The sequence below is a fragment of the Syngnathus acus genome, chromosome 15 (assembly GCF_901709675.1).
Source record: "Syngnathus acus chromosome 15, fSynAcu1.2, whole genome shotgun sequence".
Taxonomy (NCBI): Eukaryota; Metazoa; Chordata; class Actinopteri; order Syngnathiformes; family Syngnathidae; genus Syngnathus; species Syngnathus acus.
This window is the reverse complement of record NC_051100.1, coordinates 12,543,831-12,558,599: the sequence shown is the minus strand read 5'-3', so window position 1 is coordinate 12,558,599 and position 14,769 is coordinate 12,543,831. Positions and strand designations below refer to the sequence as shown.

General features: G+C 44.9%; 1 long non-coding RNA gene across 1 annotated transcript; it reads right to left on the bottom strand.

The window, feature by feature from the left end:
* Positions 1–13,399: 13,399 nt before the first annotated feature.
* Positions 13,400–14,584, bottom strand: LOC119134978. Its single transcript, XR_005100455.1, has 4 exons — positions 14,570–14,584; positions 14,355–14,443; positions 14,079–14,184; positions 13,400–13,847 (listed from the first exon to the last, which is right to left on the bottom strand). It is a non-coding gene; the product is annotated as an uncharacterized LOC119134978 (long non-coding RNA).
* Between the last annotated feature and the right edge of the window lie 185 nt (positions 14,585–14,769).

Here is a 14,769-nt window from a genome sequence, read left to right as displayed (position 1 = left end):
AAGCCCAGAGGACACAGATGTCCTACAAAACTTTGAACAGACAACAGCATTTGAAAATGGACGCTACCAAGTGGAGTTACCGACTTCCAGATAACTTCAGGGTAGCTACGAGACGCTTTGAGAGTCTTAAGAGAAAACTGAAAATGGATGCAACCTTGTATTCTAGGTACAACAATGTAATACAAGACTATCTCGAGCAAGGGATCTGTGAAGAGGTTGACAAGGAGAAGGTAGATAACAAAGAGACTGTAAAATATTACATGCCACATCACGCTGTTTTGCGAGAGGACAAGTCCACGACAAAACTAAGAGTGGTATTTGATGCCTCCTCACATGACGAAGACAGCCCTTCTCTTAATGACTGTCTGCACACTGGGCCCAACCTAAACCCAAACCTGCTGGATGTGCTCATTAAGTTCAGACTACATGAGATAGCCTTCACTGCAGACATAACCAAGGCATTTCTTCAGATTTCTCTTGCAGAAAAGGATAAGGATGCTGTTAGGTTCCTGTGGATGCACGGACCTCCAACCAAGGACTGCAAAGACGAAGTTCGCATCCTGAGAATGAACAGAGTTGTTTTTGGCGTGTCTCCCAGCCCATTCCTGCTTGCTGCCACCATTAGAAAACATCTCCAAGGGTTTGAAGCAGAGCAACCAAAGGCAGTACAGACAATCAGTGACTGTCTGTATGTGGATGATTTTATTTCAAGCGCACCCACTGTACAGGAAGCTCTATATGTGACAACTGCAGCAAAGGACATTCTTTCTCAGGCAGGCATGAATCTTTGCAAATGGGTCACCAACTCACCTGATTTGAGTGCTATGTGGAAGGAGACTGGAGCAGAGTTCACTGGAGATGCAGAGTCCTGTGGAAACGTGCTCAAAGTGCTAGGTCTTGTTTGGAGACCTGAGAATGATGATTTCGTTTTTGATCAAAGAGGACTAATGGACATTTTGAAAAACAAGCAAGACACAAAGAGAAGCGTCCTACAGACATCAGCCCGTATATTTGACCTCATCGGGTTTCTCACTCCATTTACCATCAGAGTTAAGTGCCTTTTCCAAGAAATGTGGGAGAGAGGGCTCAGTTGGGATGAACCATTACCTAATGATCTTACTGAGAAATGGGAACAGTGGTGTTCAGAGCTACCACTTCTCCATCTGGTGGCTGTTCCCAGGTGGTACCATATTGAGAAACACCAAGAGTCACACACTGTAAGGCTGTACGTTTATTGTGATGCAAGTGAGAAGGCTTACGGTGCCGTGGCATATCTACATGGACGAAACAAACAAGGAGAGACTGTTACCAGTTTTGTGGCTTCTAAGTCACGAGTTGCACCACTGAAGAAAATGACACTGCCTCGTTTGGAGCTTATGGGTGCACTTATTGGAGCAAGACTGGGACACAATCTTCTCAATCCGCTGAACATGGAGAAGAACCAGCTCAACATGAGGACTGACTCAATGATCGCTCTTCACTGGATCCGCAGCCCAGCTCAGCGATGGAAGCCGTTTGTCGCCAACAGAGTGACTGAAATACAAGAGCTTACTAACCCGGAGTCGTGGTCCCACTGTGCTGGCAAAATGAATCCAGCTGACTTGCCTACACGAGGTCAGCATGCAAAGAGCCTCATTGAGAGCCAGCTGTGGTGGAGTGGACCCACTTCACTGCCAGCAGCTGACACAGCCCAGGACATTGACAATGACCACGTGGTAAATGCGGTAAACACTGAACTGAAATCTAAGTATCAAGCTGTTGTCCAACTCACCAGCGCTGAACAGACTGAAACTTTGTTAGACTTAGAGAAGTACAGCAGGCTCAACACTGTGTTAAGAATCACTGCATGGGTAAAACGATTTGTTACTAACATCAGGTCCAGTCAGAAGGTTCAGGGAGCATTAACTGCAGAAGAGCTAATTGCAGCTGAAAACTACTGGGTAAAGATTACACAAGAGAGATGTTTTAGCTCTGAAATATCCCAGCTAAGGTTAAAACAGAATGTGAAGGGAGAATCTAAACTCCGAGACTTGAGACCATTCTTAGATGAAAACGGTCTACTTAGTGTTGGAGGTAGACTACAGAACTCTGATATTAGTTTCAGAGAGCAGCATCCCTGGATACTACCAACAAATCACAAGTTTTCAGAGTTGTTGGTTCTATCATGCCATGAAAGGGTGATGCATTCTGGTGTCAGAGACACATTGATTCAACTAAGAGAACATTACTGGATTTTGAGAGGAAGGCAGCTGGTTAAACGGCTCATTTCAGGCTGTTGCATTTGCCGAAAACTAAGGGTTACAGCAGCACAACAGATCACTGCTCCTTTGCCGCGAGACAGAGTTACTGAGTCACCTCCTTTTGAAGTCACTGGTGTAGATTTTGCAGGACCTTTGTATGTAAAATTTAAAGGGCATCAGGCTGTGAAGGCATACACTGCACTATTTACATGTGCAGTAACAAGAGCAGTACATTTAGAGTTAGTTTTAGATCAGACCACAGAAAATTTCCTATTGGCTTTAAAACGGTTCATAGCAAGACGAGGGCTATGTAGGATCATTTATTCCGATAATGCTAAAACATTCAAAAGAGCCGACAAGGATTTGAAAGAGTTATGGAACACAATGAAGGAGTCAGAGCTCAGAGATTTCTTTGCAAACAAAGGGATCACTTGGAAGTTCATAGCCGAGCGAGCTGCTTGGTGGGGGGGCTTTTGGGAAAGGCTAGTGAGATCTACAAAACTTGCTTAAAGAAGGTACTAGGGAAAGCATCCCTGAACTTTGAAGAGCTCACAACTGTACTTTCTGAGGTTGAAGCAGTGTTGAATTCTAGGCCTCTGTCCTATGTACATAGTGATGCTCTAGAACCCCAGCCACTTACTCCTTCACACTTCCTGGTTGGTAAACGCCTGACTTCCTTGCCACCAAAGACTGTTTCTGTACCAGCCCATGTAAGCACTGCCAATCGAGAGGAGCTCGATAAAAGGTGGAAATATCGGCAGAGACTTTTGACCAGCTTTTGGAACAGCTGGCGCAGAGACTATTTGATGAACTTAAGATCAGCTCACAAGGTGGACACTCCTACCCCAACAGCCCTTAAAGTAGGAGATGTGGTTTTGATCGGAGAGGATAAAATACCCAGACAGATTTGGAAAATGGGTAGAATTGTTGATGTTTTTCCCGGCAGGGATGGTCTGGTACGTTCATGCAATGTTCGCACTTCAACAGGCAGTTTATTAAGAAGACCTGTGCAGTTATTGTATCCCTTAGAAGTGTGTTAAAGAGTAGCCCAAATTTATGAACATTTGTTCATCGGGCGGGAGGATGTTGTAACTTGTTAAGTTGCTCATCATACATTTATTGATTTGCATGATTGGAATTTATGTAATCTTATTTTGACACACCGGAAGTGTTTTATTTTGAAGGTGTCTTCGCGGAAATGTTTGCAGCAACAAATGTGATCTAAAGTTATCTGACAACATAGTGTTTCCTTTTCGTTTCCATACAATAAAAAGAACAGTAAAACGGACCCAAAAGATTTCAGAGCCTTCGTCATCATTATAGAAGCCGTCACTACGTAACAGAGGGTGACATTCGCTCGATATCGTAGTACGTAGGGTCAGGGTGACACCCCATGTAGTTTAGATGTTCTAAAGAGCTGAATTTGTGTGGAAAATAACCCTTTGATTTATCTTCAAACCCCAGGGCCTTAGGCATCGCACTTAGAGGCATCGTCAGGAATGAGAGCGAGTCTATGAATCGAGATTTTGTGTCTAAATCGACAAATGACAGAACTTTACTCCCCTGCATCAGAATGTCAAGTTTGATACTTAGTTCAAGCATTCTCCTTATCAAGATGTATGAATCAAAACCTCTCGCATTATGTGCAACAAATGTCGTTTGTTTAAACCGTGGGTTTCGAAAAAATCTGAGAAATTCGTCAACACAATCTGTGCCAAACCATTGTTTCTCCAGTCTATTTGATTTACAGCAGATAAGAAAAGGTTTGTGTAAACCATCTGTATCTACATAGGTTTCAAAATCGTAGTAGACTACATTTTTGCAAGGTGGTTGAGGCTTGATGGGCTGAATGTAGCACATGTGGGGGTTCAGCAAGGCATCATCTTGATTTAAGATCTCATCACACACTGCGCATTTTTTAACAGGGCAACGATGCTTAGCACCGGTACCATCAGCTTTCACATAATACTGCAGACCACATTGCAAGCATTTTTTGAATGAGGTGATGTTGCTCACGCGATTCGTCGCTCGAAACTCTGTTTGGCAAAGCCTTCCTCATTACGGCAAGTTTTGTTACAATCGGGGCAGATAACATGTCTAAACCGCCGTTGTTTACAACGCGGATCGAGACAAATGTTACTGTTACAATTGGTGTTGTTGCCAGTTCTCGTGCCCCTTGTAGCAATGTCTGCAAAAGAACGCGTGACCAACGAATGCCTCTATAGCTTTCACGCCGTAGTAATGACCCTCTAGGTGTAAGACAAATAAAGTGTCTTCGTCTGTTTTGGGGTAATGTGTGTCGAAAAAAGTCAAGGGGCGACAGTCCTCTTTTCGGTACATTATAGTTATTTTCCGTTTGAGGACTTTTTCAAATTTATGGACATCCCCCAGACTCACAGGTGTTTGACAATTCAACCCCACACTCTCATGTAAAAGCCGTGCCTGTCGTGTGGCCTGTTTTGTTGTTAGTGTGTCATTTAGCAGATAAGTTAGTGAGAGAGCAAAGCATACATTGTTGTCTTTATTGCGAGTTATGTGTAAGTGTCGTTCTTTCAACCTCAAAATTTCTTTGTTGGTACTGTTCACCAGCCTGCGACGCATTCCACCACGCAATGGAGTGACCATTTGTACAATAAGCTCTAAGCTCTCATCGGCCAAAAGCTCTGCATTTGATTGGCCTAAACGCTCTAGCATGTCTGTTACACTATCTCTGATAGAGTTTATGTCACTCGTTTGCTGGTAGATGTGACCACTCACTAACTCAGCCTGAATCACATCACCTGGTTGTGCTCGCCTATCCACCTCTTGCATAACATCATCTATTTTATCTTCAATCTGGAGGTAAAAGGTTGCAAAATCATTGATGTTCGTGTCACGACTCGTCCCCGATCCTGTCCATATTGTCATAGTTTTGTCCGTGTGTCTGTGTGCTCGCCCCTCCCCTCCTGTGTGCCCATGATCAGTGTGATCATTCTCACCTGCCTCTCATTACCTGTCTTGTATTTAAGTCCTGTCTGCATGTCACTCCCCTGTCAGATCATTGTTGTCTTGTTGTCGTGTTGCTGTCATTGTAAATGTCACTCTGTCTTTGGTTTCACGTTTCTGTTCAGTTTCTGTTGTTGGTTTTGTTAGTCAGTTACGTTAGTTTGTCGAGTCTGTTTGTTTTTGTCAATAAACCCTGGTCCAAGCTGCACTTGGTCGCCCTGCTCCATTTACAGTCCGTTCCATGACAGAATGATCCGACCACTACAGCGACCAGCGCCTGGACCTCCCTCCACCACCAACTCCCGTCAGCGACGCCCGATCCACGTCCGTCGTCCGAGCTTGTTCCAGCGCGATCGGCTCCAGGGCCGCCATCGGATCTTGCTCCAGCGACGCCGGACTCACGGCCTCCATCGGAGTTCCTCCCGGCGCCATCGGCTCCGCGACCGTCTTCGGACTTCGCTGCCGCGACGCCGGACCCGCGGCCGCCATCGGAGTGCCTCCCTGCGTCATCAGACTCGCGGCCGCCACCGAGCTCCACCCCAGCCTTGCAGGACCCGCGGGCGTCGCCAGATTCCAAGCCAGCTGCGCCGGACCCGTGATCGTCCCTGGCCCCACTCCCACTGCTGCGGCGCGCGGTGGCTCTTGCTGCTGCCACAGCTCCGCCTTCGGAATGCCGCTGATCGCGGTCTGGACTGTCACATGCCGCCGATTGCGGCGCTGACTTTTGTATGCCGCCGTGTGCGGCTGTGACTCTTGCCGCTGCACGTGGTTCTGACTCTCCGTTTGCCGCAGAATGCGGTTCTGTTTCACCGAGTTTCTGCCGATTGCGGTTCTGTTTCCCCGGGTTGCCGCCGATTGCGGTTCTGTCCCCGAATAGCCGCCGATTGCGGTTCTGTTTCCCCGAGTTGCCGCCGATTGCGGTTCTGTTTCCCCGAGTTGCCGCCGAGGGCAATTCAGGCTTTATCACAGACCAGTGGGGTCGTCTGGACTGGTGCGTTTCCCCCTCGCCCCCCCGCGTGCCCCGTGGGGGGTTGGTTTTTTGGGACGTCGGGAGCCGTCCCTTGTGGGGGGGGGGTTCTGTCACGACTCGTCCCCGATTATGTCCATATTGTCATAGTTTTGTCCGTGTGTCTGTGTGCTCGCCCCTCCCCTCCTGTGTGCCCATGATCAGTGTGATCATTCTCATCTGCCTCTCATTACCTGTCTCGTATTTAAGTCCTGTCTGCGTGTCACTCCCCTGTCGGATCATTGTTGTCGTGTTGCTGTCATTGTCAATGTCACTCTGTCTTTGGTTTCACGTCTCTTTTCAGTTTCTGTTGTTGGTTTTGTTAGTCAGTTACGTTAGTCTGCCGAGTCTGTTTTTGTCAATAAACCCTGGTCCAAGCTGCACTTGGTCGCCCTGCTCCATTTCCACTCCCATCCGTGACAGTTCGCTTGCGATGGTATATTTAACTGGCGCCTTACCTCGACATTATTGAAATGCAGTATAAACATTTGATGTCTATTGTTATGCAAATGTATATGCTAATGAGTTTGGTGCCAGTCTAGCCGGCGCCAAGATGGCGTCATCTTGTATTTTCCTGTTTTACCGCTCAAAACAGCTTAAGGTAAACTCGTCTTCACACTGTGCCATACATGCGCTGAGCGTAACAACCAGCAGACAGCATGTACACATAATATAAACCTTTGATGTCTATTGTTATGCAAATGTACACTTGCTCGTCTGAGTTTCCGCAGGAAGTACAGGCGGCGCTGAGCTTTCTTTGCCAGTGATGCGGTGTTGGCGGACCAGGAGAGGTCCTCACTGAAGTGCACCCCCAGGAATCTGGTGCTGCTCACTCTCTCCACCACAGCACCGTCGATGGTCAGCGGCAGGTGTTGGGTGTGACCCTTCCGGAAGTCAACAACAATTTCCTTGGTCTTGTTGACGTTCAGCAGGAGGTTGTTGTCCCTGCACCACGCGGTCAGAAGGTCAACCTCCAACCTGTACTGAGTCTCGACCCACCAGAGTCGTGTCGTCAGCAAACTTCACTATGCGGTTGTTGCTGTAGGTTGCAGTGCAGTCATGCGTCAGCAGGGTGAAGAGCAGCGGACTGAGCACGCAGCCTTGGGGGGCCCCGTGCTCAGCGTGATGCTGGCGGAGATTTTGTCGCCAACACGTACCAACTGAGGCCTCTGACAGAGGAAGTCCAGTAGCCAGTTGCAGAGGTAGGTACTGAGGCCCAGCTTGTCGAGTTTGCAGATGAGTCGTTGTGGCACTGTTAGGGTTTACAGATTATCTTGATCATATGATTATGTTGGAATGTAACCTGTAATAATTAACCTAGCTTGTCCTGTCTTAACAAAAGTAGTAGAACAAAGTGCTAAGATCTTTTGAACTGATTGACTAGCTGCAGAGGAAGCAATCAAAGTCGCTTTGTTTACACAACGTCGTAAAAGACCCCCTGCTATGCTTTGGTCAGTAGGCCAGGGGCTTCAACCCCATCCTGTCCACTCTCACCCCCACTCTGTTTCTCTCAATAAAAATGCTCCTGCAAGAGGCCTGAGTCAGACCTCATTCGATCATCGCTGTACGCACAGCGACGAATGGACTCTCCACCTGCAGGTGTTTAAAAGGACTTGCTTGTCTCCCGTGTGGTTCTTGCAAAATAAGTTAGTGAGCACCACCCTAACATTTTGGTGCCGAAACCCGGGACCTCTCATACCCGCCATCTGGCCGACGGAGGACGACACGCTGTACACCGTCGACGGGCCAGCGTCCATTAGGAGGACCTGGTTAAGAAAGACCTGGGAAGGAAATTCTTCGCTGGGCCAGCATCTTAGGTCTGCCTTCGTCTGACAGAGGTGGATTGACGGGATCCGGCAGTGCAACGAACCAGGGGACAAGTAAGTTAAAGCCCTAAAGTTGTGTGATTGTGCTGTGTGAAACGCGTAAAAGGTAGAGGTGCACGGGATATAGCTTGGGTTTAAGTCCCAGGGGAAGAAACAGGCTAAGAAAAGCAGAGCTTCTTTTTCGTTCATCGAAGAAGTGCTTAGATTCTTCTTTGTCTGTTTTTCCAAGCTGAGGGATCTGGCTTGGGTTAGTGTCCCAGTGGAAGGAACGTGCTAAGAAACAGGGAGCTTCTTTTTTGTTAATCAAAGAAGGGTGTAGATTTTTCTTTGTACGTTTTTCCGGCCAAAGAACAGTTTGGGTTCAAGTCCCAGTGGAAGAAACGGGCTAAGAAAAAACAGTTTCTTTTTCCTAATTGAAGAAGGGCGTAGATTCTTTTTTTTGTCCGTTTTTCCAAACTGTTTGGGAGGGTTTTACACCCATCCTGGATAGGCCTAAAAATAAAAAAGCGCTGGAGTTTGTGTGGTTGAGAGTGTGACTGGTAGGATAAATTGACTGCAAAGAGAATTTGTTGGAAGGTCAATTTAAACCTGCATTGAGGATCCTCAAAGATATAAAATAGGTTTTTAGACCATCATGATTTTTAGAGATACTCCGTACATTGAAGTGGACAGGGGAGAATGCATTTGTTTGGCAGTGGCCAGGAGGAGTATTGCACAGTTTGTTAAACATATCTTCAGAAAAATATTCACATGACAATTCAACAGATTTTAGGGGAGTGTAATTAGTATCTGGGTTAAAGAAGGACTCATAGATACCAGCATTAACATTCTCTAGGTCAAATGAATTAAATAATAGAGTCTAGATTCGGTGGGACAGAAATTCCTGCATTTGAGTGTCACTGGATGGCATGAAGGGTGTAAGGGGACGGTCTACCTGAGATGGATGTCCTCCCCGCCAGTCTGTTTGCCATGTTGTGCTCTGCTGTAATCCACCATTCTCGTCCGGAGGGTCCATTGGTACCAGTTAATGGTCATCAGTTCAGCCATTGTAGATGTTAGGTTCCCCCACCACCAGGCCATACTTCTTCAGTTCCCCCAGTTCACTCACAACGAGAGTTTTGACATCTTCTGGTGTTGCTCCGTTTGTTTTAATCCATACTTTGCAGTTTCTGACCCACGTTGCGAGAATCTTGTTTTCCTTCTTCAGTTTGCGTGCGTTCCAGGCTATCACAGCATTCTTCTTAGTGAGGTGCTCATTTAGGTAAACACCCGTTCCTTGTAGTTTCCTCCCTTGCTTCAAAAGATCCACTTTATGTTTCCTATTGACGAACCAAATGATAATTTTCGGAGCATCTTTTGGTCGTTTTCGGTTTCTTGGGAGTGTGTGACAAGCGGCAATGTTTCCTTTCTGGAGTTCCATATGCTTACTCTCGAAAAACTGTATTTTCAAGCGTTGACAGTTCGTCCGATGGAGAGTCATCTGTCGAGGGATCCGGAGGACCCGCCGCCCTGGCATAGGAGCGGTGTGATGTTTTAAGACCAGTGATTATGAGGTCTTCTTGTCGGGAGTACTGCTCCAGTGCATCTACTCTCCGTTCCAGCGACAGGATTTTCTCATCTTTCTCCTTGGATAATTTCTTAAGCTCCGTTAGTTCAGACATTAGCTGGAGCAGGGTGGGTTGCTGCTCTAAGAGTGTGGTAAGGTCTTGCCGTATCAAGTCAATGGATGATTTGAGTTCATCGTAGCCCTCATTTTTTTTTGGGCGGCATAGCGTAAAGTTTGAAAATGTAGACCAGCTAGCCGCTTTAGCTGATTTCCTTGTTAGCGTGAAGACCGGGTTCCTGAAGGTTGTGTCTCAAACACCTTTCCTTTGTTGCCGTGGACGACGGCTTGTATGCAGAGCTACGCACCAGCAGAGCAGTATTGCGATGGACCTCATTTGAACAATCTTAAATTGGCAGATTACCCCAAACTTGAAATTGCAAGTCTTAACCGGGTTTTTTTTTAACGCCTCAAACCTACCCAAATATACCCCAGACTTCATACCATCAACAGTATTAACATGGCCATTTCGTAGCTTGTTTTAGTAATACAGTCAAACCTCGGTTTTCGACCACAATCCGTTCCAGAAGGCGGTTCGAGAAGAGAATCGGTCGAATTCCGAATCTATTTTTCCCTATACAAATAATGGAAAAAAAATTAATCCGTTCCAAAACTAAACAAAAATCTTTTTTTGTCCGATCGCGCAACTGCAGCGCACCGCCGAATAAGCAACCGTAGCGCGCGACCGACTGCGCAACTGCACCGCGCTGGTCGCATTATTGTGACAGAGCTGTCGCTGAAATTTAGAAGACATTTTTAAAGTCCTGATGTACTTTCCAAAATTTAAGTGGACCTCAGTGCGCAGGGAGCTTAATTTGGTCCGATCGCGCAACTGCAGCGCGCCGGGCGCTCACTGTCGCATTGCTTTAAGAGCGTCTTTGTGTTTTAGGAGGCTTTACTGCTCCCACTTGCTTTCTTTGGAGGCATAATTAGCTCGCTCAGCTCTTGAACTCGTTTTAAATCGACATGACTTAGCACAGCCGTCTGAAATCTTGAAATGTCAAGTAGCCGCTCGCAAGTCAAAGCACATTAGCTGCCAAATGATGGCGCGCTACATGACTTCTCGATCGGAAAAAATGATGTTATTGCTGTATGACGTCATAGTGAGGAAAAGAAAAGCAGAGCGCGGGCTGCCTTCATCATAATCATAGTCATTGTCATAGTATTTGACTCACTGTGACGTCATACAGCAATAATATCATTATTGTATGGTCGCCATACATAGAGTAAGGAAGGGCACCGCCAACAACTTCCCGCGCCGGCTTTATGTTTTGTCTAGCTCGGGTTGCATAAGTGTTCTCGCCGTGGAATGTATACACGCGTCGCAAGCGAGTGCGCGCGCGCGCGTCGGAGCTAAATCCGACGTCTTTTCATTTCCATCGGAGCCTGGCGGTGCCGAGACGCGCACGGCGGTGTGCTGGATTTGGTTTCCCCGTGAGATTTTATTCCCCCTGCTGCGGGAGCGCGCACGCCTTGTTTGGAAAGCGAAAACCCGATGCCGTACGGCGTCAGCACCAGGGCCGGTTCTAGGAATGCACATAAGAGGGGGCAGTCAGAAATGTGAAGGGGGAATGTTTTTTTGTTTTACACATTTTTAACACTGTTAGTGTTTTCTTCACGGCAGTTGTTAGCTGTGTGTCCAGATCTCAACCTGGAGAAGTGGATTGCACTCCGTCAGGCCTCTACACTAAGACCTGTCCAGCTTGGGTGTCCCACCTGAAGATTAAAGCTTCTGCTGGTATAGCTCTTAGGGTCACTGAGGCTCGCAAACCCCCTGACCACAATAAGGTGGAAATCTCTCAGGGGGGGGAACATATAATATGAATGTTATATTAACTATTATTTAAAAAGTTAAAGTTAAAGTCCCAATGATCGTCACACACACATCTGGGTGTGGTGAAATTTGTCCTCTGCATTTGACCCATCCCCGTGTGATTTTGATCCATCCCCTGGGGGAGAGGGGAGCAATGAGCAGCAGCGGCGCCGCACTCGGGAATCATTTGGTGATCTAACCCCCCAATTCCAACCCTTAATGCTGAGTGCCAAGCAGGGAGGCAATGGGTCCCATTTTTATAGTCTTTGGTATGACCCGGCCGGGGTTTGAACCCACAACCTTCCAGTCTCAGGGCGGACACTCTACCACTAGGCCACTGAGCTGTGAGTTGTTGTTAATCATTAGTTATATCACGGGGCATTACGACGAGTTTGGTGGAGTTTTTACTGCTTCTTCCAACTCCTACCGCGCTGACTGTAACTTGACTCTCTGGCTGCGTCTTGCGTCATTTGCATACTCAGTGATTGGATGTTTACGGAGGGGCGCGGAGTCCTGACAGCAGGCTGTGTGAGGGAGGACACACACTGCACCGACATGAGAGAAGAGAGGGGGCTGATTAACGTGTGTTTCTATCAGCGGATTTTTCACTTCTAAAAGTTTGATTCGAGGGGGCAGGACATCTGTTTGAGGGGGCGTTGCCCCCTCTTGCCCCTGCGTAGAGCCGGCCCCGGTCAGCACTATGTTGTTTTCAATAAAAACATGAAGAACTCACGTTTGCGTCAGTCAATTTTAATTTTTGGAAAGGATTATTCTCATTTGATGTCTTTAGGTTCATTTGCGCTCTGCCGTTGAAGTGGGGTGCATTCAAAGAACAGTCTTACAGACGGAACATTCATACACTTCACCAAAAAGCAAAGATATAATTACGTGAGCTCTTTGCATAAACCTCGATAAAAAGAAACTCCTCTTTTTGGGTACCATTACATGCTACAAGGAGTATATATTACAAAGGAGACTTTATACTTAATTGTGATTATCATTTATCCATCCATTTTATTACTCAGGTATTTTCAAAGCAAATTAATATTGTTGCATTTATCAATTTGCTTTAAAATGACAATATAATATAATGTGATTAAAAGCTGACCCTATAGCAATGTCAAACGCGTTCATTTAAGAAAAAGCCACACACGTTTTGTGATCAAATCTTTCATAACGAGAATGATTTGAGTGAATTGATTTGAATGAATAATTGAGAAGAAATTTCAATTCTGAAGGCTCCTTTTGTCGCGAGCAAAGTGACAGGTGGTGGGGAGGGGGGATAAGAATTGTAACAGGAACTCTATAAAAAATGTCAACCCATGAGAATTTGTGCCCCCGTCCCATTTTGAGAACAGTGAGTCCTGGACATCGACTGGCTTTTTTTCTGTCTTCCTGGGGGTCTGTTCAGGTTGTGTGGCAAATTTGAACAGGTTCCCTCATTCCTAGGCCAAATTACAGGGGGGAATACAAAACGGTGTATATGTGTGTGTGTTTAATAAATGAGGTGCACTTCGATTTACATGTTTGAAAAGCTAAACCAATACATATTTTAGAAGAGGGTTACAAATGTTCCTTTTAACTGTTGTATGACTGAGTACTCATAGTGAAGAAATTATTGAATGCATTGTGCAGTTCGAACTTAATAATAACAGAGAAGAAAAAATAAAGAAATGATTTGTGCAGTGATACCTTTATTACTGCACTTTATCAATTTCGTTGTCCTTATTTTGGTCAAACAACTTTGTTTCTTAATCATATAACATACATAAATAATAACTTTAAACTTTATTAAGACATAAAAAAACAGCAAAATTTTCTTCAAGCAAGAGTCACATATTTAGCATTTAATCTCTGTACATGTACACAAAAAAGAGCCTTCAGTTGGTGGCTCCCCGACACATACAAGATGGAACCACCTGCAACACATACATTTCAAAATATTACACGTTAGGAAGTTAAAAACATAAAAATGCGCACTGTTGAAAACAGAACAGACAATAATTTACAATGAATGTGTAATTCAATATATATTCATCACATGCATTAGTTAACAAGACCTGACATAATTACCCATCTGTTGTCTGTCATGTGTCGCTTCCCCACAAAAAAAGCACAAGTTAGATAAATCATCTGTGAAAACAAAGACAGAAGGATTGCTATAGTACTTCCCTGTGTAAAACTTAACTGAGTTGTATAAAGCATTGATAGCACAGTCAGGACCATTCTTTGGGTGGCAATAACATCTCTTGGGTGCATATTACTTACCAGTCTCTAATAGAAGCGTTGTGGCAATTTGCAGCCTGTACCTATTTATATCATGTGTCTTTGCTGAGAAATCTATTTCTTCATTTGAAAGAAGATGTTCTGCAAACTGAAAAAGACAATGTCAGATGTTTACAGTGCATAAAGAATGCTTTAAATGTTTGCCATCTTTAGCCTATATATCATACAAAAAAATCTGCTGTCAGACAATAATTAGTTTTAGTCCTTTGTTGTATGAACTCTAAATTTGTTTTTTTAGTTTTGAGTAATGTTTGATTCGGTGTTTGCATAATTGAGTGATATGAGTTTGGTAAATCTAGTCTGTAAATCACCTGCATACTTTCAAAGCAAAGACACTACAAGAGGTTGAATCTTTCTGCCTGGGATGGGGCACAGTGCCACAAGTCCACCTGGAAACATTGCACCCTTTCTTGCGCATGAACGCCCTGAAATATAAGAGCCAGTACATCTTATCACAAATTTCAAGTTTTATCCGTCAATTACATAATTTGTATTGGTAAAAACAAAAACCTAGTCCACTTTCAAAAGAAAGCGCACATCTTCAGTTAAATGTTGATATCACAATAGTACTCTGACATTTAGAAGCTGTGCTTACCGGGTTGATTCCAGGCATTTTTTAATGTCCATTTGAGACTCACCAAGAGGATCAACTAGTAAGGACCTTTTTTCTCCTGGCATGATTGCCTATATTTTAAACACAAAAAACGAGGTTTTATTATTCATATGCATGAATTATTAAACATTTTGCACATAACTATATATTTTTTGCTGTAATGTTACTCCTCTTGTGGCATTAAAACATTTCTTTACCGCCAGCTTCCAATGCGTATGCTCATTGACAATGCCAACAATAAGTTTGTATTCCACCGGGTTGATCTAAAAATAAACAGAAGAAAAAAATACGTCTGTCAATAATTTCAGTATAATGCGTAAAGAACAAAATGCCAATTGAGTTTTTTTAATAAAATTGTTGTGTCTTAATAACGTTGTTGGGCCACTAATTGGCCCGA